The 24,760-nt window shown below is 40.2% G+C and overlaps 1 non-coding gene across 1 annotated transcript; it reads left to right on the forward strand.

The window, feature by feature from the left end:
* Window positions 1-11,184: 11,184 nt before the first annotated feature.
* Window positions 11,185-11,288, forward strand: LOC123324389. Its single transcript, XR_006539769.1, has one exon. It is a non-coding gene; the product is annotated as a U6 spliceosomal RNA (small nuclear RNA).
* Window positions 11,289-24,760: the final 13,472 nt, after the last annotated feature.

Raw genomic sequence — 24,760 nt, forward strand, 5'->3', positions numbered from 1 at the left:
CACACACACACCACACACACACATGCACACCACAGTGCCTCCACCTGACCTACAACTGCACTGTATTATTACGAAACATAAAATAAACCTCTATTATATTTGGCCCTAAAAGGGCTAAAGTAAAACGAGGTTAGTGTTTTAAATGGTAAATTGCAGTCAGACCCATCCGTTGGGTAGGACAATGGACACAGCTGTCCTAGGCTCCGTGGTGGTGCTGCATCTCACTCCTATTTTGGAACACTATTAAAATTCAATTTTAAAATTTCCTTCTTGAATAAAGATAACCCAAGGGGCCTTTGAAAGATGCTGACAGTGTGTCCTTTCCAGTGCGATTGATTATCTTAGGAACCCACCCTGACTGGGTGCCCAAGGCTTTTCACCCTTTTAGAAGGGCCAGACTTTAGTTATTTAGTAAACCCATCTCATTATCTGGAGGTGCCAGACAAATTAACTTTTCAGTAGAAATGCCTATTAATTTTGTATTTGTGCAGATTCCTTGATCTCTGGGAATTCTGTTTGAGCAACACTTGATTCAACAAATGTTGATTGAGCACCCACTATGCATCAAGTGCTGGCAGCTAAGAGAGGTTTTGCCCCAGAGCAGCAATAATCAAACACTAAATAAGACAAGAGACTTGAAAGCCACTCTGCCAGGCTAAGCTAGGAAGTGGGCCACATTCATCATTAGCACTAGTCCTGATGCACAGCACCTTTATCCTGCCCTATAGCTATCACTCTTCTCACAAAACTGTGGCCTTTCAAAACAATGCCCAGTGCTCCAGATCGGTGGTTCTCAAAGTGTTGTCCCCAAACCAGCAGCTTCAACATCACCCAGGAACTCAGAAATGAAAGTTCTCAAGATTCATCCCAGACCTACTGAATCAGAAGCTTGGGGGGTGGGATCCAGTAACCTGTGTTTTCCCAAGGTGTGCCAAACTCTGTGTTAAATGCACTAAGTTACTCAGTCTACTACTTGGAATCCTCCTCCCATTTTAATATATAAAACCTTTCTGGCATACTGTTCGGTGTGGGTAATTCTGGCTGCCACAGGTAGATAGAATAGTAGATGAAAAATAGAGCAGCATGAAGCTTCGAGCAAACTCCTCAGACGCATGTCCTAGGGTACACCAACCTAGGGTCTCCTAACTTTTGCAAGGCTTGAAGTTACATACAAATAGAGGCCTACTTACCATGTGTCTAAATATTTTTAAGTTATAAATCAAACTAGTAAACAATTAAATAAAGTATCCTCCTACCTTTGCAAATATACGCTCATAACAACTTGGAAGGTCAGGTTCAAATTTAAGATTCTTAGACTCCACAGCATTCTGCACTGGAACTTAATCATGGAGGGTGAAATTGGTCCCATCATCTCCCCTCTCTTTCCATCCTTGGCTCCAGACCACAGCAAGAAAGGCCTCAAGTGTGGATACAGTAGTCTATACATCCAAACTTTGTCCCCAAGCCCCTGCAAACAGCTGCCCCTTGGCCATCCCCAGGCTTGGGTGTAAGGGGAGTCCACTTGCAGGCGGACAAGCCAGAAGAGAAAGGCATGCAGGCCCAGAGCATGATGTCTAGGGATGAACTGTGATTCTAGGTGCAAAGAGCCCCATGTGCCTGCAGGAAGGGGCACAGCCAGAGGAGGGCTAAATACTGGGGCCTCTAGAGCATAGAGACAGGGCAGGGGCCTTTCTTGCCACGTCTAAGGATAATTCTTCCCACACTCTCTGCCAGATACCCCGGGAGAAAATAATCCCTACTCAAATAAGTTTGAAAAACACTAAATATTGCATCCCCCTCTTGGAAATTTATAGTGAACATTAGTATCATAGTAAGCATTAGTGTGTTAGGTCAGGTTGCCATAGCAAAACACCATAGACTGGGTGGCTTAAACAACAGTGAGTTATTTCTCAGAGTTCTAGAAGCAGGGAAGTCCAAGATCAAAGTACAGCTGATTCTGTTCCCTTGTTAGGGCTCTCTTCCTGGCCTGCCAGATTGGCAGATAGCTCCCTTCTCATGGCATCCACACATGGCAGAGAAAAAGCTCAGTATCCCTTCCTTCTCTTATAGGAACACTGAGCTCCTCCGGAGTCCCCGTGCTTATGATCTCATCTAAACCTAATTACCTCCCAAAGGTCTCACCTACAATTCTTCCCACATATTGCACATTAGGGCTTCAGTATATGAATTTGGGGAAGGGAGCACAAACATTCTGTAACACATAGTAAAGACCCTGAGAAGATCTGACGCAAAGAAATCTGTGTGACTTTAACTTAGTGTTGTACGTATTTGTGAAAAAAAATTTACAGCTTGATGGATTGACTACCCCAAGGAAAATCCTAGTATTTGCTTTAAATCCCAAGTACCTTAAAACATGCACCACATTTGGCTCTACTCTCTTCGCCATAGTCTATTTCACCAAGATGGCACCTCACTTCAGTCTATGACCTTATATCTGCATGTGATAAACACGTCAAGAAACCTTGTCTCAGAGAAAGAAAGAAAGGAAGAAAGAAAGAAAGAAAGAAGCCTTGTCTTTCATTTCAGACATGTCCTCCTTTAAATTGTCTTAACAATTCAAATAACTCCTAGAGAAGCCAAGCATATTTGATTCACATTTACTAGAGTAATACTAATATCATCACCCCCCTACAACCAGGCAGTTAATGTTGTGACTGACTGCTAAATGCAATCAATAAGCAAGTGGTTAAGACTCTGACTTCATTTCTAGAGTTCTGATGTATAGCATGGTGACTACAGCTGATAAATACAGTATTGTATACTTGAAATTTGCTGGGAGCAGATCTTTCATGTTCCCACCACACATGCACAAATGGTGACTATGTAAAGTGGTGGATATGTTGATTAGTTTGATTGTGGCAATCACTTCACAACGTATATGTGTATCGAAACACCACACTGTACAACTGAAATATATAGTTTTCATTTGCTAATTTTACCTCAACAAAACTACCAGAGAAAAAAAGTTATTTTCTATTGAGTCCAATAATAATTAGATTATGATTTACTTCATACATATTAAAATTTTTTAATATTGCTTATTGTTATACAATTCTGCATTCACCACTCTCAGACCACTTTACAATCCTATCTTGTTTATCCTCCTTTCTTTCAGTAGTGGGCCATTATGGAAAGCTATAAATACATGGCTGAATTGTGTGATAAACATTCTACACAGGGTTTTTTCCCAGTCTTTGGTTCCTAACGTGAACTTATCATCTGATTTTTGCATTGGTACATTCATAGTGCGAGAAATAATAATAATAATAATAATAATAATAATAATAATAAAGACTGACTTTATAACCAATCAAAACAACTCAAGTTCACTATTCTTTTCCCCTTAGCATCTTAGTTGGCCTCTCTTTCAATCTGGAGAGAAGTGCAGCCTGGTAGATAGATAGATAATAAAGGAAAAATTCAGGAATGAAGAAATGAAAATTAGATAAAATCCATGTTTTTCTGCAGCCTAAAATAACTTCTTCACTTTTTCCCTCTTTCTCCCATTCTTTATTTTTTTTAAAGATTTTATTTTTTTTTAAGAAATCTCTCTACCCAACGTGGGCTCGAACTCACAACCCCAAGATCAAGAGTCGCTCGCTGCACTGACTGAGTCAGCCGGGCGCCCCTCCCACTCTTTAAATTGGGAGCTATTATGAAGATTTACTCAGCATTTATAAAGTCCAGAAGAGGAAAAAGAGGGAAGTATGGCTTAAGAGTCAAGAGAAGTGTTTCATGTTGAAGAACAATCACAGCGCAGGTTTACTAGGAAAAACTTAAAGGATTCCCAGCAGGCTAATCCTAAAAGCTAGTCACTATTAATTCCAAATGAAGCCGTCCTCACAGCTGCCCTTACTCCTCAGCTGAAAGCTCCCAAGGGTTCCAGCCACACTGTTGCTGTGGTGACTGCTGCAACCACTTGCTCATTTCAGCTGAAAAACATATTCCTAGTATCAGCCTGTGCCACAGGATGATTTTGGCTCAGAGCATTAAGGTCACTGACGTTGCTTTCTCAAAGCATGTTATCAGTCCAACATGCTGCAGTAAGAGAAAGCTGAGACAGCTGTTGTCTAGGCTGGGAGCCGCTCAGGGTCCCAGAGGACGACAATGCCCTTGGTCATCACATTTAGAGTGTAGTCCTCAACATTATGACTAGAGGGTCGGTTCTGTTGGTATGTCTAGAGACAGTTTGACTCTAGGATGCTGATTAACATCCATCAAATTTTCAAAATAATAGTAACATATAAACTAGAATGCGTATTATTTCTCACTGAGAAATACAATCATCAAGAACACCGGAATTCCTATGCCCATTGGTTGGAAAATTCTGTGTGGTATCTAGAAAACCAAATTCAAGCGAAGAGTGCTCTGTTATCTGGGAACCAAAGCCAGGAAAACAAACAGGAAGACGCTATAGAATAAAGACTTGGTTCAAGTTTAATATTTGATCCCTGGTATGAGCTTTTATTTTTTTTATTCCCATATCTTCATGTTCTGAAAGACGAAAGTCACCATTTGTGGTAGGCAGAATTCTAAGATGGCCCCCAAATTCCTCCCCCCTGGCATACAGGTCTAATATAATCCCCTCCCCTTGGGCATAGGCAGGAGCAGTGAACATGTTGGGACAGCACTACTGTGATTAGGTTCCTAATCAGTTGACACTGAGTTAATTAAAAGAGAAAATATCCTTGCAAGCCTTTTAATAGAAGGTGAAGTAGCAGACAGATATTCTTCTGCTGGCCTGAAAGAAAGCAAACAGCCATGGTGTTAGCTGCTTATGGAGAGGGCCATGTAATACTCCACTATTCCAACAAACCTACCTCCTCATATTTCATCTATGTACGTTCTTCCATAGAACTTACACTCTATAGGACACAAGAAAAATAATAAGACTTTCTTACACCACTAGAAAAGGAACACTGAACATATGGCTCTTGTGAAAACATGTTTGTTTTTAAATGCTATACTTTCTCATATTTCTCTGGATGCAGAGAAAGTTCAGGCCTTATTATAAGGTCATGACTTTATAAATAAGCCTAGTTAACTGGGTGTTACATGCAACTGATGATTTACTGAACACTGCATCTGAAACTAATGATGTACTATATGTTGGCTAACTGAATCTAAATTAAAAAATAAATAAATAATAAATAAATAAATAAATAAGCCTAGTTAAGGCAGCATTCTGTAAAGGATGCTGCTACCTGGTATTGATCCTCTTGACAGCTGAGACCCATACAAATACAAGTGATTTTCTGAAGACAAGCAGAGTACTTGTTGATAACAAAGGCACAGTGCGAATGAGATACAGTTCACTCTAAATACTTATATGTGTATGACTATGAATAACAAAGAGTAGGGAGAAGATTCTGACGTTGATCTCAAGTTTTCCCAGGGCTTGGCTGAAGGAATAATTTTAGTCCAATTTGGATCCCTCTTGTTCTGGTCCCAGAGATCCCCTGTGTGTGTCTCACTCCTGCCATCTTGTCCTGAGCCATATATTGCTTGCTAGAATGCCCACCTTTTATTTCAGAGATCATGATGCTGAATTTGTTGTCTTATGAAATTGGCCAAGACACCTTCTTTAAGTGCTGAATCTTTGCCGGTAGATTTCTGGGGATCTCTTAGTTTTCTATCAATGTGCCTTACAAAATGCTGACTGCCTTTGTCCTTGTGTAGTAAAAATGAAAAAATGCTCTGCTTTCCCAGAAGGAAGATAAATTCCTACCTTCCTACTTCCTTCCATGTACAGAGACCCATGAGAAAGGAAACCACACCTAAGTCTTTGATCTTATTAAAGAGAAGACTGCAATAGTGCTTTGAGTACCAGGACAGATGAATTTGGCTGAGTAGCTTAATGAAGTTCTCTCGGCTCTCTGATAAGAGGACCAGAGCTGAGTTTTGGGATGGGCACAAGAAAGAAGGAAGTTACATAGAATAGTAGTGTGAGAGGGAAGCTGAGCTTTAGGGACAAGAGTTCAGCAAGGTGGGGAAAACCTGAGGCCTGTGGAGGACAAAGCCACTGAAAAATTTACTCGAGCAAGAATGACCCAAGGACTTGGGTTTAATTAATTACCCAATTTAATTAATTACAGGATTACTTAATACCAGTTTTAAATTGTTTGCCTTGGCATCAGGGAAATCCAAATCAAAACCTCAATGAGATATCACCTCACACCAGTCAGAATGGCTAAAATGAACAAGTCAGGAAATGACAGATGTTGGCGGGGATGCGGAGAAAGGGGAACCCTCCTACACTGTTGGTGGGAATGCAAGCTCGTGCATCCACTCTGGAAAACAGTATGGAGGTTGCTCAAAAAGTTGAAAATAGAGCTACCTTACGACCCAGCAATTGCACCACTGGGTATTTACCCCAAAGATACAAATGTAGTGATCCGAAGGGGCACATGCACCCAATGTTTATAGCAGCAATGTCCACAATAGCCAAACTATGGAAAGAGCCAAGATGTCCATCAACAGATGAAAGGATAAAGAAGATGTGGTGTGTGTGTGTGTGTGTGTGTGTGTGTGTATAATGGATTATTATGCAGCCATCAAAAAAAATGAAATCTTGCCATTTGCAAGGGCATGGATGGAACTAGAGGGTATTATGCTAAGCGAAATAAGTCAATCAGAGAAATATAAGTATATGATCTCACTGATATGAGGAATCTGAGAAACAAGACAGAGGATCATAAGGGAAGGGAGGGAAAAATGAAACAAGACGAAACCAGAGAGGGAGACAAATCATAAGAGACTCTTAATCTCAGGAAACACACTGAGGGTTGCTGGAGTGGAGGGGGGGGTGGGAGGGATGGGGTGCCTGGGTGATGGACATTGGGGAGGGTATGTACTATGGTGAGTGCTATGAATTGTGTAAGACTGATGAATCACAGACCTATGCCCCTGAAACAAATAATACATTATATGTTAATAAAAAAATAAAATAAACTGTTTACCTTGAGGTACTGTCCCTCCCTGCCTTGGATCAGTGGTTCTTCAGGGTATGAAGGAATCTGGCATTTCCTAATATGGTATAGCACTGAGGAGGTGGACAGCACATGTAGAGAGTAATAAGACTGGTGATAAAACAGACACATAGATCAACAGAAGAGACTAGAGCCCAGAAGTAAACCCACACCTATTCAATTACTCTACAGCAAAGGAGGCAAGAATATACACTGGGGAAAGCATGGTCTCTGCAATAAATTGTGTTGGGAAAACTGGACAGCTACATTCCAAAGAATGAAACTGGACCACTTTCTTACACCATACATAAAAATAAACTCAAAATGGATTAAAGACTTAAATGTAAGACCTGAAACCAAAACTCCTAGAAGAAAATAGAGTCAGTAAACTCTTTGACATTGGTCTAGCAATGTTTTTGGGGTCTGGCTCCTTAGGCTAGGACAACAAAAGCAAAAATAAACAAATTGGTCTACATCAAACTAAAGCTTTTGCAGAGAAGGAAATCATCAACAAAACAAAGCAGCAACCTACTGAATGGGAGAAGATATTTACAAACAATATGTCCAATAAGGGGTTAACATCCAACATCTATAAAGCACTCATACAACTTAATATTAAAAAAAATCTGATTAAAGATGGGCAGGGGATCTGAACAGATATTTTTCTAAAGACATGCAGAGGGCCAACAAGCACATGAAAAGATGCTCAGTGTCACTAAATATTAGGGAAATGTAAATCAAAACCACAATGAGACATCACCTCACACCTGTCAGAATGGCTAGTACCAAAAAGACAAGACATAACAAATATTGGCAAGAATGAGGAGAAAAGGGAATCCTCATGAACTGTTAGTAGGAATATAAATTGGTACAGAAAAAGTATGGAGGTTCCTCAAAAAATTCAAAATAGAACTACCATACAATCTGGCAAATCCACCTCTAGATATTTTACCTGAAGAAAATGAAAACACTCATTCAAAAAAACATATGCACCCCATATCTTTATTGCAGCATTATTTACAGTAGCCAAGATATGGAAGTGACCAAGAGATGGAAGATAGTAGCCATCTATCCATCAATAGATGAATGGATAAAGAAGATATGGTATATATACAATGGAATTTTACCCAGCCATTAAAAGAGTGAAATCTTGCCATTTGTAACAATATGGATGGACCTAGAGGGAATTATGCTAAGCGAAATAAGTCAGACAGAGAAAGACAAATACTGTATCATTTCACTTACATGTGGAATCTAAAAAACAAACAAAACAAAACAGACTCACAGATACAGAGAATGAAATGATGGTTGCCAGAGGGGAGGAGGTAGGGAGAGGGATGAAATAGGTGAAGGGGGTTAAATGTACAATCTTCCAGTAATAAAATAAATAAGACATGGGGATGGAATGTACAGCATAGGGAACATTGTCCATAATATTGTACATCTTTGTATGGTGACAGATTTTGTACTGTATATAAATATCAAATCACTATGTTGTACACCTGAAATGAATACAATATTGTATATCAGTTATTCTTCAATTTTTTTTTAAAAAGTGGTAATGAAGAATTCAGTTGAATGAGAAAATTTGATTCAGATATGACTTGAAGAAATGTAAACCCATAAGAATCATGAGAGATATTTCAAGGCTGCTAGGACACCACCCACCCATAAGTAGGATAGGAACTTGAACCATTTTCATTTAAAAATTATAGAGGAACAGATGAACCAATAACATTGAAGGACTTGAGAAATCACAAAGGGTTGACATCTACTCAAAGGACCCCTAATGTGATGCTGCAGCACCCTCTCCGCCCCCCATCTTGCATTCCCCCTGCAGGGGCAATATTCACAACGGCAAGAGGAGGGACATTTCCAATTTCTTGTGGTAGGAACAACCATTTCTTTGTAAGAATGTGAGCTGGAAACAAAACATTGGTGCAAGACCAAGGATGCCCTTTCACTGCCTAAACGTTACCATTGGACGTGCTGCTGTCCGCAGAAGATCAGGAGCAGCTCACATGTTCAGAATCCATTGTTCAGTTTCCACAGACCCAGCAATCATCATCCAAGTTGGACACTGTCGGATTGGTGAGAAGCCCTTCTGGGAGCAGTGGAAAGGAGGTCCTGTAACTTGGACCGGAAAGTCCATGTGAGACATCTTAAAACTTTCCCCTCACTTTCATCTCAAGTAATGGACAATGCCAATATGAATCTTTTGCCCTCCTCTGACTTGGTGGGTCAAGCTCTGTCTTAACAAGGCCTGTTTTAACCGTACCCCATACTATATCAGACTCCTCTTTCCTAAGACTCTCATGATTGCATTTTCTGAGCAGTGATCCTGCATGATCCCATACTAAAAAACAAAAACAAAAACAAAAACAAAACAAAACTCAGATCCAGATAACAAAATCATAGAACCTCTCTCTGAATAATTGCAAACATGCACAAAGTGGACTCAACAGTATACTTCATAAGGGCAGAAACTTTGGGGTGTGTCTGATTCACCATTGTCTCCCAGGATCTAGCTGACAAATAGTAGGTCCTCCGTGACTCGGTCTCTTTACTGTTTCTAAATGTCAGGTTTCATTTGTGTGGTCTGGTCTCCAGTCTTCAAGCACCACACTTTAATCCATCCAGGCAGCTGGCCGCCTCTGTCTCACTGAAGACTTCCAAGACAAGAGGCTATACAGCTTCCCCAGGCTGCTGAGTCACCTTCCTATCAGGAAATTGTTTCTGCCTTAGCTAAATAGGTAAGCAATTTTCTTTCTATTTCAGACAGAGAACCTAAGTTTAAAAAAAGATTAAGTGAATAGCTCAAGGTTATACACAAACTCTGGCCCAGTTAGGAATAGAACCCAAGTGGTTCCTGACATTCAATCCTATAGTTTCAATCCTGTTCCTTTTGCCATAGAACCTATCTTTATAATTTATAGATATTGTTCCCAAATTGCTCACTGGAAATTCTGCCTAAATGTTGAAGGTAAAACGGCTTCATGCATCCAATATAGAGAGAATATATATAAGAAGAAATTTTTCCCACATGAGGAATGAATCACTGTAAAGAACATTTGTTCAGTTGTTTCATTATAAAATAAGAGCATTCCTCCCGGCTGCCACAAAATTCAAATGCTCCATTTTGTTACTAAACAATCCTTTTAACACCAAGCCAAAAATAAGTCACAATGTTAATGCAAACATCTTGCAAGCCAAATAAGAGAACTTGTGCCAAATTTATCAGAGTTAGAGGGAAATTGTGTTGGATCTGTCTGCCTCTGAGAAACTTTCTATTAGATCACCAGGCAATAGGGTACCAGCATCTGCTGATGCCGAGTGAAAGACATGAGTAATAACAGACAGCTTTAGAAAATACATTTTTCTTCCATAGTTAGCAATGCATGACTCACTAGAACTCTCCAGACACTATACTGCATGAATGACTCAAAATTCTACCAAGGACAGAGCACAATCAGTTCTCTCTTCCTACACTAGGATTTCTTGTCTCAATTATCACTCATTTGTTAGCTTACTTTAAAGGCAGAGAGTCTTGGTTCACTCTACTTCCTTTTTTAAAAACAGTGGTACATATAAAAATAAATATTGAAGTGCTGCTGGAAAACAGAGACTAAACATCAGAATGAATACTGAAAGCAAACTCCAACTGACCTAACTCCCACCATTTGCAAGGCCACATTGGAAAATGACCATGGTTAATTTCCTTCTTGAACATTGACCAATGACTAGACACTATTGCAATAGGGGAAGTGCCTTATGGTTACAGACAAATGACCTGCCCATCCAGATCTTCAGTAGCCCATGGTAGTATCAAAGATATTTTGAAAAATAGTTTAGTAGTTAGTCTCCATGGCAGAGGTCTTGATTTCCCTCAAACAACTATTCTCTTTGGCTCTTTCCTTTTCATTCCATCTGGCATTCCAACTCCAGATTGATTTTCCTAAAAGTTTTTTCGGATTATGACAATAGCTTAGCATGATGACAAAGACCACAGATCTTGGAGTTAGACATTTGACTTCAAATCCTGGATTCATCAATTAATTTTTAACTTATCTATGCCTCAGTTTCTCATCTGTGACATGGAGCTCATAAGATACTCGCATAATTTTGTTTTAACTTTGTGTTAAAATGAGTATATAAGTATATATAAAAATTTTTTAAAAAATTAAAAAATAAATGAGTATATAAGAGCAGCACATATATTAAAATTGGAATGATAAGAGAAGATTAGCATGGCCCCTGCACAAGGATGACATGCAAATTCATGAAGCATTCCATATTTTTAAAAAAATGAGTATGTAAGAAAATAGAGCATTTGTGGCAAAGATCATAGACTCTAGAGTCAGACCTGGAATCAAAATCCTGATTCTGCCATTGAACTGCCTATAAATTATACTAGTTATCCAACACTGTGTAATAAGTCACCCCAAAACTTTCTGGATTATGACAGCAATAATTATTTTTTATCTTCCACAGTTTCTGTAAGTCAGAAATTTGGGAGTTGTTTGGCTAGGTCTCTGAAGAGGTTGCAGTCAGATGTTGGCTAAGGTCGCAGCTGGCTAAAGACTAGACTGGGGCTGGGAAATCTACTTCCAAGACAGCTCCCTCACATGGAAAGTTGGTGCAGGCTTTTGGCAGGAATCTTCCGTTTCCTTCCATGTGGGCTCCATAAGATCCTTGAGTGTCCTGATGACATTGCAACTGGCTTACTCCAGAATGAGTGATCCAAGAGGGAAAAGCCGAGGCTGTAAAGCTTTTATGACCTTGCCTTGGAAGTTACATACCATCACCTCTGCCGTATTCCATTGGTCACATGGCCAGCCCTGACTCAATATGAGAAGGGACTGCACAAGTGCACAAACATCAGGAGGTAAGAATTGCTGGCAGTTACCTTGGAAAATAACCACCACAAAGAACTCAGACAAAGCTTTTTAAGCCTTAGTCTCCAATTTGCCTCCTATAGACAATACACTTCTCTCATAAGGTTGCATATAAGAATTAGATGAGATGATGCATGTAAAGTACTTGTTATGAGCACTGAGTAACATATAGAACCGTTGAATCACTATATTATACATCTAAAACTAAGATAACACTGTATGATAAGTACACTTGAATTAAAAATAAATTTAAACAATTTTTAAGTAAAAAATACATATTTAAAGTACGGGTACCACATCAGTATTCAAAAACATTACTTAGTATTATTATAAGCCAGTAGTAGTTAAATTATTCCAGGGACAGTCCTGAGGAAGAAAATGTTATTCTGGGGAGTAGCTAGAGCTATAAACTCCCTCCTTCCTCCCCCCATTCTTACTTTTGGTGGACTTCATTTTCTCTCATATATATTAGGCCTCCTCATAAGATTTTCACTTGAGGAAAGGATTCCCCAGCTTAAAAAAAAAAGTAAACCACCGCTGTAAGTCATATTTATTTCAAATATTAGGAATTTTATGATAGATAAATATGTATATATGTATGAATATACACACATATATGTATATATGTATATACAATAGACAAATACATATATAAATATGTGTATATCTATATAGAGAGAAATTTAGATAGAGAGAGAGATGAAATTTCCATATAGATAGCATTACCTAGCTAATAGAGCTATAATGTGCCTGGAAAGCAGAGAATATCAGATTGAAAAGCCCATAAGAGACCACCTTACTCTAATGTTAAAAACCTTAAGACTGTTAAGCCACTCATTTTCCACAGCAATCACATGGAAGTGTTGATTTAAGGCTCCCAGATGAACAGATTGAGTAAATTCCTGCACATTCTGAAGGTTCATCCATTCACCATTACATTTATTCAAGCATCTATTTTGGGCATGCTCTGTTCTAACTGCCGGGTATAAGCAGTGAACAAGATAGATAGAGTCCCACCTTCTCCTATTGTGAAGGAGAAACATGGACAAAACAAATAAATGAACACCACAATTTCAGGCACTGGTAAGTGCTATGATAATAACAAAACACAGCAATGTGGTAAAGTGAAGAGTAAGGGCGCTAATTTAACAAGGGTGGTCAAGAGAGTCTTCTACAAGGAGATGATATTTGAACTGAGACAGGAGCAATGAGAAGGAACCAGCTGTATCAGGAACTGAGAGAGGAATCTGTAGAAACATGGCACCTTAGGAAGATGGCGCCATCAGGCAGCCTCATTCCAATGGAATTCATTAAACTCATTCACTATTCATTAAAGTCTTTGACATTTTGTTTGAAGACCTGTGTGCCTTTGATGCTTCATCTGCATAAGGACATTTGGCTAAAGTTGCTGAACAGAGCCAGTATTTCTGGCAAAAAAAATCAATGGAACTGCCAATAGATGGTGTGGCTGAAACTGATGCCTCCAAGTTAAAAACTAGGCCTGAATTGGGGCCATTCTAAAAATATTCTAGACTATTTGTAAGATCAAATAAAACCTATGAAAATAGAAACAGTAGAATGAAGACCAAATTATTCAAAAGATAACCTATATATTCTTGTCTACTTTTCCCCAAACTTTCAACCTTATTTTTCACCACCAGTTGATACACTCAGAATGTTGGGGTTGGGGGAGACAAAGGGAAGAAAGAAAGAAATGGGATGCATAAGTCTGCAGGAGAAAAGGAGTAGATTACAAGGTAAAATCAAACTATGTTAGAGTTGGAAGAGACCCTAGACATGGTCCTATCTAATCCCCTCACGTTATACATGACCAAACTAAGCCTCAAAGAAATTAAGCAACTTCCCCAAAGTACACAGTCAATGGCTTTTGGAGCTCCCCTCATGCCAATGGAGGTGGCAGGAGTGTGTGTGTGGGGGGGTGCAATCCCTTACTTTCCATACAGGCTCATCTTCATATAGGGTGAGGAAGAACCTCTCCATCCTGAATTCAGGGAGTGCTCCACCCCAGGCCCCCTTCCCAGCAGGTAAGATACCTTAATTTCCAAGAATATCCTTCTGGAACCTCTTGTGCCTGGAATAGCAATAATGATAGATTCCTTTTACCAAGCACCTTTCTTATACTATTTCTAGTCAATTCTTGCCTTGCTCATTTCTTTTCTATCTTCCTTTCTTCTTTCCACAGATATCTATTGAGTGCCAGGGATATACTAATAAACAAGATGGGTACAGTCCCTGTTTTATGAAGCTAAGAGTGTAGGAGGAAAATAAACAATCAAACAAGTCTCCAAAACAAGTGCTATACAGTAGTCCCCCTTATCTGCTGTTTTGCTCTCTGTGGTTTCAGTTCCCCGCAGTTTCAGTTCCTGGCAGTCAACCTCAGTTAGGAAGCGGAAGATCCTCCTGACATACTGTCAGGTCAAGAATAGCCTAACACTATCACAATGCCAACATCATTCTCCTCACTTCATCTCCTCACGTAGGCATTTGATTGTCTTGCAGCATCACAAGAAGAAGGGTGAGTACAACACAATAAGATATTTTGAGAGAAAGAGCCCATATTTACTAGCTTTTATTATAGTATACTGTTAAAATTGTTGTATTTTATTGTTACTTATTGCTGTTAATTTCTTACTATGCCTAATTTATAAATTAAACTTTAGCATAGCTGTGTATGTATAGGGGGAAAATAGCATATATAGGGTTCAATACTATCTGTGGTTTCAGGCATCCACTGGGGGTCTTGACACATATCCCCCATGAAGGGGGTCAGGGAGAATCCTGTACTTGGAGAAGTATGGGGCATTATGGAAATGCTGAGCAGGAGCAACTAGCCTGGTTCAGAGGAGGGTGGGAAGGAGGGAAGGTTCCCAGTAGAAATGGCATTTAAGCAAAAGACAGTAAAGGATGGGAGAAGGGAACTGCCCTTTCGAAGGCCGAGTGGAAAGCACACCCATGGCACATCTCAAGCACTTAAAGCAGCTCAGTGAGGTTGTGGTATAAGATACAAGAGGGCAAGTGGCAGGAGATGAGAGACCTAGACAGAAAGATATCAGTAGTGTGGTAACAGCAAGGATGGAGAGACAGTTGAAGGATGGCATTCCCAGGACACGGTGATGAACTGAAAATGGAGGGAGGCAGAAGCTAAAGTCAAGATACTGTCCCAGCTTCCAGCTTATGGCGTAGCCAAAAGGGATGCCTATTATTCAGGAAAACTGCAGGAAGAGTAATGTTTTGTTTTATTGGAGGCAGGGGTGGAGATGAGTTTGGTTTTGGACAAAATGAATCTGAGTTGTCCCTAAAACACCTCCATAGTGTCCAAGGGCAGTTGAACATAAGGATAGGGACCTCAGGAGAGAGTCCTGGGCTGAAAGGTGGATTCATGAGTCATCAGCATATTACTTCCTGCTTTTAGATGATGAATCTGAGACCCAGAGAAGTGAAGAAACATGCCCAGGGTCATACTAGCAGGTGCAGAGCAGAGATTTCAACCCTCGTCTTCCTAATCCCCATATCTGTGTCCTTCCCAGGGAGACTCGCAGCTGTAGTTATATGCTTGATGAGGAGTGGTAGAAAGGTGTTGCAGCAGAACCAAGCTCTTTAATTTCCATTTCTAGACTATTTAGGGACATACAAATATATCTCATGTGTGTGGCCATAGACATTCTTCAGCTGGTGCAGCCACCAAATTGCCTACTGACAAGCAACCAGCTACTCATGCTTGTCCTTCGGATAAATTTCCAAGAAATCTCTGTTAAACTGAGAGAAATCAAATCACGTCCTCTGAAAATTCCCTTCCTTGCTCCCGTAAGCTACCCAAGAGTATAATGTGTCAGGCATGTCCCCCTTTGACAGCTACCTTGGGCCCCCTGCCTGTTTTCTGCACTACCCAAGGAGTCTGTGTGGGATTCCTTTGACCCTTCTCTCTTGCATCTAGAACTCATCTCCAATATCCATCCTTCATAAAAGCTTTCCCTGACTGCCTTCCCCCAGTTATCAGTGGTACTGTGCATGGACTTTCCCTTCGTGGTGCTTTCCCAGTTCATTATTTTACTATACAGTTCTATTATTTGGTTCACGCCTGCCTCCTCAGCTAAATACTCACCATTTTATCTAAGTGTTTATCTCAAGTTGCCAAGAGTGCCTGGACATAGTAGGAGGTACTCAATAGATAATTGTACATTGGATGGGTGGATTGCTATTCTCTGCCCCCAGATTTCCTACTTTATGCCTCTTTCTCTCTCATAATGACTGTGGCCTTCTGAAAATGAAGGGGAGAGATTTTAAGCTTGTTGAACAGGCCCTGTGTGTCTAACAACGGCTGTTATTCCATGTTCCAGTTTTTAAAAAAATAATTAATGGGTACAAGAACTGGCAACGAGAGGGGAAATAAAGGTGGACGTTAAAGAGGTTAAGGGAGGCACGTGTTTTGGCTTCACAGTAGACAAAAGTAATTTATATGTCTTTTCTTCATCCACACACCATTCGGTTTCAGAAATCAGAGTCAAACTAAGCACTAATAAGTGTGATGTTCACAGGTAGTAATGAAATTTTTAAAAGCGCTTCTCCCCCCCGCACCCCGTCAACCAATTTATTTTAAAGCTCTTATTGAAAATGACTTACCCTAGGTTTTAAAACTCCAAAGTTCCCAAAGGCTTTTTACCTCTGGCATTTCTGTGAAAACCAAAGATGAGAATGAGAGCGATTCTGAGCCGGGAAAAACATCCAAAGCAAATACAAATGCACTGTCTGTCCTTACATGTGGTTCTACGAGGGACATGCTCAAAAAGGGCTTGTTGACATTTCTGCTCAGCTGTGTTGAATTCCACTGACAGGAACTGAGGACAAGAGGCGGTAGATCCAGAGATGGAGAGAACATTCAAGTAGGTGACAGAAAAATAGAATTCCAGTTTTCAGCTCCACCATGTAATAGTCATTTGACAAAGGGTTCACTCCTTCTGTGTCCAAGATTCAGGAACTATAAAATGGCAATGATGGATCTTTGGTTCAGGAAGGCAGACTGGGCACGTGTCCTTACCTCACTCTACTCCCAGACATCCCATTGATCAACAATAAAGATGTATGAGAGGGGACACATCCGTACCAGCACTCACAATTGTAGGCTTTGAAATGGCTTGTGTTGAGAAAGGAAGTCACAGTCCAGGACCCACACAGAAGATTGCAACAGTGGGTGTGGATACCAGAAGAGAATAAATTTTTCTTTTTAATTTTGTAACCATTGGTATGGTTGGAGTGTTTTCTGTCCTCCACGTGTATCACTTTTCTTTTGTAATACTAATAAAAATGGCAATAAGAATACTTTCTGGCCCATTCCATCAAGTAATTAAGAGGATTAATTAAAATAATTAAAATGATGTATAGGAACACTTTGAAAATCTTTAAGCGCTAAGATAAATGTGGAGTATTGTTAAGTGGGCAGTCTTAGGCAGTTGAAGATTGGGGAAGGAACGTAGTGCTTTCCTTGATCAAGCTCTATTTTTAAGGTGCCAAGATCCAAATTAAAAAGGAACCTGTCTCTAAAACGCCGACTGTAAAGTATCTGAGGGAATAAATGTGCTGAGAGAAAGTATTTGGAAGAAAGACAAGAAGAAAATTTAAATAATAAGTGTCGCGATGGAACTATTGGTTTCCACCAAATTCTTTTTCTAGACCAAAAACTCTGTGAAGAACTGAACAGCAACAGAGGTGCTATCATCTTAGAAAATTCCACAGCAAAATCATTTCTTGTTAAAATAGAGCCTTATCGTGTCCTTATTTCTGAAACCATTTCCAAATGCTTTTGTAAACAGTCTCATAATTAGCATCCCAAACATTTTAGAGTACTGTGTTTTCGTAACTTCTTAATTAGACAGATAGATGTGAACAATCAATAGTCCTGTTATGGTATTGAAATAAAATTGTTGGTTCATGCATCTGTCTCCTTTGCAGGTGTAGGTGCTCAATGAAGTTTTGCTAAATGAATAAATGGATGAAAGAACATTTTCTAAAAGCTTTTTTATTATCCGAAGTATGCCCTTGGTTTGTCCGTGATGAGGAGGACATACTCTTCAGATACTCTGTCGGGTGCCTGACTTATCAGAGATTCATCTAGAAAATGAAAATAATGGTATGTACCTAAGAGAGCTGTGATAACAATTTACTGATCTAATGTATGCAAAGCCCTGGGCACGTAGTGAATTTTCATTTAATGCTTGTTGTTGTTGTTGTTATTATCACTATTATTACTAGCAACTGCTATTACTAAGAGCCCACTATGTGCAGTCACTGCCCACAGAGCTGATCAATAAAAATAAGAAGACTAGGACCTCACAGTCCAGTAGGGGAAGTAAACAAGCTACTGGGTCACCCTCCTGCACGTCTCTCCCTCCGTGTGCCTCATGGACAAGCTCCTCTAAAAAACTATTCCTATTAGCTACCCTACAACCCAGCAATTGCACTACTGGGTATTTACCCCAAAGATACAAATGCAGTGATCCAAAGGGGTATGTGCACCCCAATGTTTATAGCAGCAATGTCCACAATAGCCAAACTTTGAAAAGAGCCAAGATGTCCATCAACAGATGAATGGATAAAGAAGATGTGGTCCATATATACAATGGAATATTATGCAGCCATCAAAAAACCAAAATCTTGCCATTTGCAACGACGTGGATGGAACTGGAGGGTATCATGCTGAGCGAAATAAGTCAATCAGAGAAAGACATGTATCACATGACCTCACTGATATGAGGAATTCCTAATCTCAGGAAACAAACTGAGGCTTGCTGGAGTGGTGGGGGGTGGGAGGGATGGGGTGGCTGGGTGATAGACATTGGGGAGGGTAGGTGCTATGGTGAGCGCTGTGAATTGTGTAAGACTGTTGAATCACAGACCTGTACCTCTGAAACAAATAATACATTATATGTTAAAAAAAAAAAAAAAGATAGTAGGAAGGGAAAAATGAAGGGGGGGAATCGGAGGGGAAGACGAACCATGAGAGACTATGGACTCTGAGAAACAAACTGAGGGTTCTAGAGGGGAGGAGGGGGGATGGGTTAGCCTGGTGATGGGTATTAAAGAGGGCACATATTGAATGGAGCACTGGGTGTTATGCACAAACAATGAATCATGGAACACTACATCCAAAACTAATGATGTAATGTATGGTGATTAACATAACATAATAAAATTTTTAAAAAAAAAACTATTCCTATTGGGCAAATATTCCCTCGTGGATACTTAATAGGCTGCTGGCCAGTAAGAGAGGATAAACATGATAAGAGGGTGAGTTACATAAGAACTTGCACTGAATTCTTTGCAAAATTCTTTTCTCCCCTTTAAATGTATTAAGGAACAAAAAAACAAAAAGCCTTATTTATCTCTGTTCCCTCTAGTCCCTAGCATGTGTGTCCCATAGAGTACTAAATGAATATTGGTTGCGTGGCCCTAAGTTAGTCACGGCAGTGGACTGAACAATGGAGAACAATCTAGTAAGTGGTGGTAAAGGAGGTTTGGGTCTCAGTAATTCACAATGAAAATAGCAATGGAAATCCCACGGGCCCAGGGAGTCCTGGTCTTACCATTGGCTCAGAAGTTCAGATTCTACCAGCCCCAAACTGCCCCTTAACAAAGAGGCCGGGAGCAGGTCCTCACTTAAATGATCAGCATCAGTATCATGTGGCCCTTCCATCCTGGCTCCCACACACCAGACCTGAGAGTCGGTGACCAAGTCTGAGCATATGCAAATGAGCAGGGAAGTGACCCCGTGGGTTATGGCCTCTAGTAAAGATACCACTTTCGGGATCTCCAGGAAAAGATGAAGAAAAGACCCACCTCCACACCCACAGCTTGTACATTGCCTCCTGTCTGGGAGCCACAGGTTTACATTCTTTGGCATGTGTGATATGGCAGAAATAGTGACATCTTCCTACTGGCATCTCTTCAGTTCTGCCCTTCTGCTGATTGCATGGTAAATATTTTCTATTCTTCCCCCATCATTTTCTTGAACTCGAATTTTGTTTTTTAAAGTGGGAGAATAACACACACAAAAGATGGCAATAGGTTGACATTTTATACCTAGATTCAATCTCTTATGTCACAGATGTTTCAGCTGCAGAATGCTCTCTTTATTTGGGAAAGAAAGATTTGAAAGACTGCATGAGAAATTGAGTGGGCAAAAATTCTGTGGCTCTGTGACATACAGAGAGTGCATCAGTATATCCTTTCTCATGAGTTCGTTTTTTAGCTAGGCATGGGATTGAATATGATCACATTCTCCACGTTTCTGGTTGGTATACTTCGTTCAGACCCTAACACACAGCACAGTATCAACATCTGCTGATTTTCCAGCACCCCCACTGATTAAACAGCAAGGATCATTTTTCCTGGCCCTGTAATGATTTTGCAGTAAAGGGCAGAATTGATTTCAGAGCTATGACTCAGGGCTTGGTAAAATATTGGCCAAGAAGTGGGTGTAAGCAGCCACTGGCATTCTGGAGATTTCTATACCTTGTTAGCAACTAAAAAACTCATGTAACCAATTATGCTAATTTAAGAAAATGTCTATGTTATTTGACTACTTACAGCTTTCTTCTTAGGAATCTTTAAAAGATTGTGCTAATTTAGTTTGTTACAGTAGTTTACTATTTGAATACTCTTCATTCAGCCATTTTGTGAGGAAGAAAGCGGGCTGGTATAATTAATAAGGCCTTTGGTTTTGCAAGCCTACTATGTATCTGTCACTGTATAGGGACAAACAAAAGAAACATAGTAATTAACTCAGGCCTTCCAGGATGTATAGTCTACCTTGAGGGGCTGGAAGCAGCTTGTCCCTTAAGCAAAACCCTCCAAAGAATGGTCAAGGTGGCCATTGACCACCAGAGCTCAAGAATGAAGGTGACTGTGTGTCCGATGGTGTAGAAGGGGATCATGTAGTGGAGAAGAAGCTTCTCCAGCCGAACACAAGTCATGCTGGGTCACCCAGACCACTGGGGCTTCAGCCACAGGCATCTATTACTGTGACCTCCCTGGATGAGCAGGAGACTGGAGAGAGCTTTTTGCTGCAGAGCCCCTGGCCCCTGGCTCCCCCTTTCTTCAATCCTGTGGATGGAGCAAATGCTTTTCGGCTTTGGGTTGCAACACTGGATATGATTCAGGAACAATAAGTTGCTCTTTCCCCTCACCTCACTACCCACCTGTGAAGCTCCAAACATAGCATTGAAGAGCCTCAGTGACCTGGCCCCAGCCTGCCTATCCAGATATTCATCCCTCCGCATCCTTGCATGCCTCCAAACCAGCTTCTTGACACCTGTCCCGTGTCTGCTTAACCCTATGCTTTCAGACTCACTGTCCTCTCTACCCAGAAGAGCCATCCTTACCATCTTGCCCTGTTGAAATCATACCTATCCTCAAAACCCAGCTTCAGTACTCTTTGTTCACAAAAGTTTCCCTGGGCCTCTCAGCCCCAGACTGCCTGGCTGAAAATAATCTCACTCCAACTATTCCAATAGCATTTTGCTTGCAGCATTTATCACACTCTTCACATTATACCTTGACAAATTCTCCACAAACATCCTTCTCTCCCCACCAAACTCTTCGAGGAGCAAGGAAATGCACTTTTCATCTCTGCCTACCCCTGATTTCTTTGCATGTTTCTCCCATTGAGTACTGAGTAAGAATCTGTTGCATGGCCCATTAAATTAGTCAAGGCAAGAGCCTAAGCAATGGGAAACAATCCAGAAAGAGGTGGTAAAGGAGGCTCTGGCTTTCAGCAGCATGTTTAGAAGTGGTCATGCCAAGGCTTTAATTATTCATTCTAATTTAAGATGTGCTTGCCAGCATCTTTCCCATTAGCAATGATTCTTTTACATTAAAAAATGGTAGTTAAATGTAAACATGGCTTTGAAAATGCTTTAAATTTTCATTTGAAGCTAAACATTGAACTGTCTGGTTGAATGCGATCCTTCCTCTTGAACATGACTCTGCTCCCAGCAGCAGACCCCAGCTCAGCAATGTGCCCACCACAGCCCCAGGCTTGGAGATGGGCAGGAACAAGGCTCAGGCTTGTACCTCTCTGGGTCCTGCCGGCTAACTGCTTGGGGTAAGAAGTAAAGATGGTCAAAAAAGGTTTTAAAAAGCTATTTTTTAAGAAGGTAAAATGTAAGTAGTAATGATTTTCAGTAATATTCAATAAAACCATAAAACCTTGCAAGGAATTAATAGAGCTGGATGGCAGACTATTTGAGGTTACAACAGCACCTTTAAAAAAAAAAAAAACGTGTAACTACTTTAAGTAGCAATCTTTCTAAAGTTAATTATAAACTACTTTCTAAGACAGAGCACACTGAACTGAATTTACTCTCCTTTGTAAATAACCTGTCATCATCACTATAAACATCAGTGCAGTTAGTTAACTGTGTAGAGCTGACCAAGGCATGCCAACTTTTTGCATTTTCACTCACTGTTCCTGGACAGCTGTGACTAGAGCTGCCGAGCCCACAGCTGGGTTTTTCTGGCTCCTTCCATACTTCCAGCATACTAGCCCTTTCTTACTACTCCTAGTAAGCCTGCCTGAAAGAGCCCCTCACTTCAGAGCCTTTCCCTACTCCCATCCCATATGACTGCCTCTGAATTGCTTTGTTATAACAATGCCCATAATATCCAGAAAGAAGCTCTGACGGAGATTCCTCAATAAACAGAGAAACTTTGCGACAAAATTTTTGGCTACTCAGATTCCTTTGTTCACTGGTTTTTGGTGTTCAGATGACCGGAATCCAAGCTAACTGGAATCTGGATAGGAAAAGCTTACATTGACATTATTAGTCAGGTTAATGTATCTCATGATAAATGAGAAAGGAAATTCTTTCTTTGGTAATTCTTGATGATGTTCTTTTAGTATTCAGAAATCTTTTTTAAGAAGAAAAGTTTACGTGCTGTTCCCTCTGACTGAAAAGTTCTCTCTTTTTCTACCTGGCAAAATTCTACTTATCTTTTAAGACCAAAACCTAAGTGTCATCTTCTTTGGGATATCTTCCTTGATTCTCCCTGGCAAAATTAACTTTTCTACCCTTCATACTCCCAAAGAGTAGAAGTATTTGAACAAGTAGACTGTGAGCTATTTGAGATCAAGAAGTGTATTTTATTCATCTTTGGACACCTGGGACCTAATATAAGCACTGATATTCAGTGCTTAAAATATTTGTGAATGAATGTGTGTATTTTAGAATATTCCATTTTGTGGCCATTTTAAGGTGTGACAGAGATGTATAAATAGTTCAGAAGAGTACCAGGACAAATAAGTGTGAAAGGGAAATGGGCAATAAAGTCAGGAAATAAAGAAGGAAAAAGAGAATACACGAATAATGGGGAGGGATATGTTGAGGAGCACCAGATCTGACAGGTTCTAGAGCATTAGATTTCCCACTCTTAGTGACTTCCATTTGTTTAAGCCAAACATTTCTGACTCTAGCTCCTTTCTTGCCTGTCCTTTGAGATGCTAATTAGCTTCCATAAAATTGTTTATAATCTTTAATTTTTCCTAACCTTAACTCCTAAAGCTTCAAGGCTATCTATCCCTCACTTCTACTCTCGTGACTCAGAGTACCAAGTCTTTTAACCCAGTCCTTCTGGGTTATCACAGAATAATATGGTCTGACTGCAGGAAACATTTCTGTACTTAGAATATTTCAGATGGGATGAGAGGAAGAAATTGCTTAAGGACTTGTGGCTTATCCTTGATCAGAAGAAATTTGTTGTTACCATCACCAGAGGAAATAAGTCTCACATAATTCTTTGGACTATATTCAGTGTTTAACAAGGTACCCCTTTGGGAAGCCCAGGTGGCTCAGTCCGTTAAGCATTGGACTCTTGATTTTGGCTCAGGTCATGATCTCTGGGTCGTGAGATTGAGCCCCACATCAGATTCTGCATTGGGCATGGAGCCTGCTTGAGATTCTCTCTCCTTCTCCCTCTGCCCCTCCCCCCACGCTTGCCTGCTCTCTCTCTCTCTAAAAAAAAAAAAAAAGAAAGCTACTAATATCTAGGAACCTTTAAAAAGAAAAGTTACCCCTTTGCTTGAGGAAAGGATAGAAAGGAAGAGGGTGGGGATGAAGTTGCAAAGAGCTTATTTCATATGATCTATAAAATCAAAAAGCAAACAGCAGGGAGTCACAGATAGCAATCCGGGATTTAAAGAAAGAAAATATCAAACTTACGAATTCCATGGTTTCAAAACTAATTTATTCACCATGAGCCAATCTCACCATTCATTAGCTTCACCCCAGAGACAAGACTGAATGTCAGCTATTTTCCTGACCTATAAATAATAGGCGCCACATGCTTGGAAATGAAACTTAGTTAGGACATAATAACAAAGTGAATCAATATGATTGTTACAAAGCTAAAAAAAAACCAGGCTAAGTCCTGAATCTTTGGGGAGAGAAAGATTCTCATTCCCTGCTCTTTATGGAAAAAAATTTTTTGACAGGAAAATTGATAAATTATCCTTTAGCAGCACTCAGTTTGAACCAAAAAATAGCCCAAGAATGAACAATAAAAATTCATACTCAATCATGTGTTTAACCTGAATGAAGAGCTGGGAGCAATGATATTACCTCATAGGTTAATTAATGATGATGGTGTGCAGGTGGATATGGCAAGACAGTTCTTGGCTATGGAATGCGAGTAGAATGTGTGCCCTTTCCAGGCCTGACCCTAAAAAGCTTACAGTGCACATTCCTCCATGTCCTTTCTTCATTTCTACTCATGGGGTTGAAGATGACTGGTGACTTGGAAGCCACTTGTTCACGATGGCATGAGCCCCTGAATGACTGCATGGAGTAGAGCCCCCACCAACCAAAC

This window comes from Neomonachus schauinslandi, chromosome 3, assembly GCF_002201575.2.
Source record: "Neomonachus schauinslandi chromosome 3, ASM220157v2, whole genome shotgun sequence".
Taxonomy (NCBI): domain Eukaryota; kingdom Metazoa; phylum Chordata; class Mammalia; order Carnivora; family Phocidae; genus Neomonachus; species Neomonachus schauinslandi.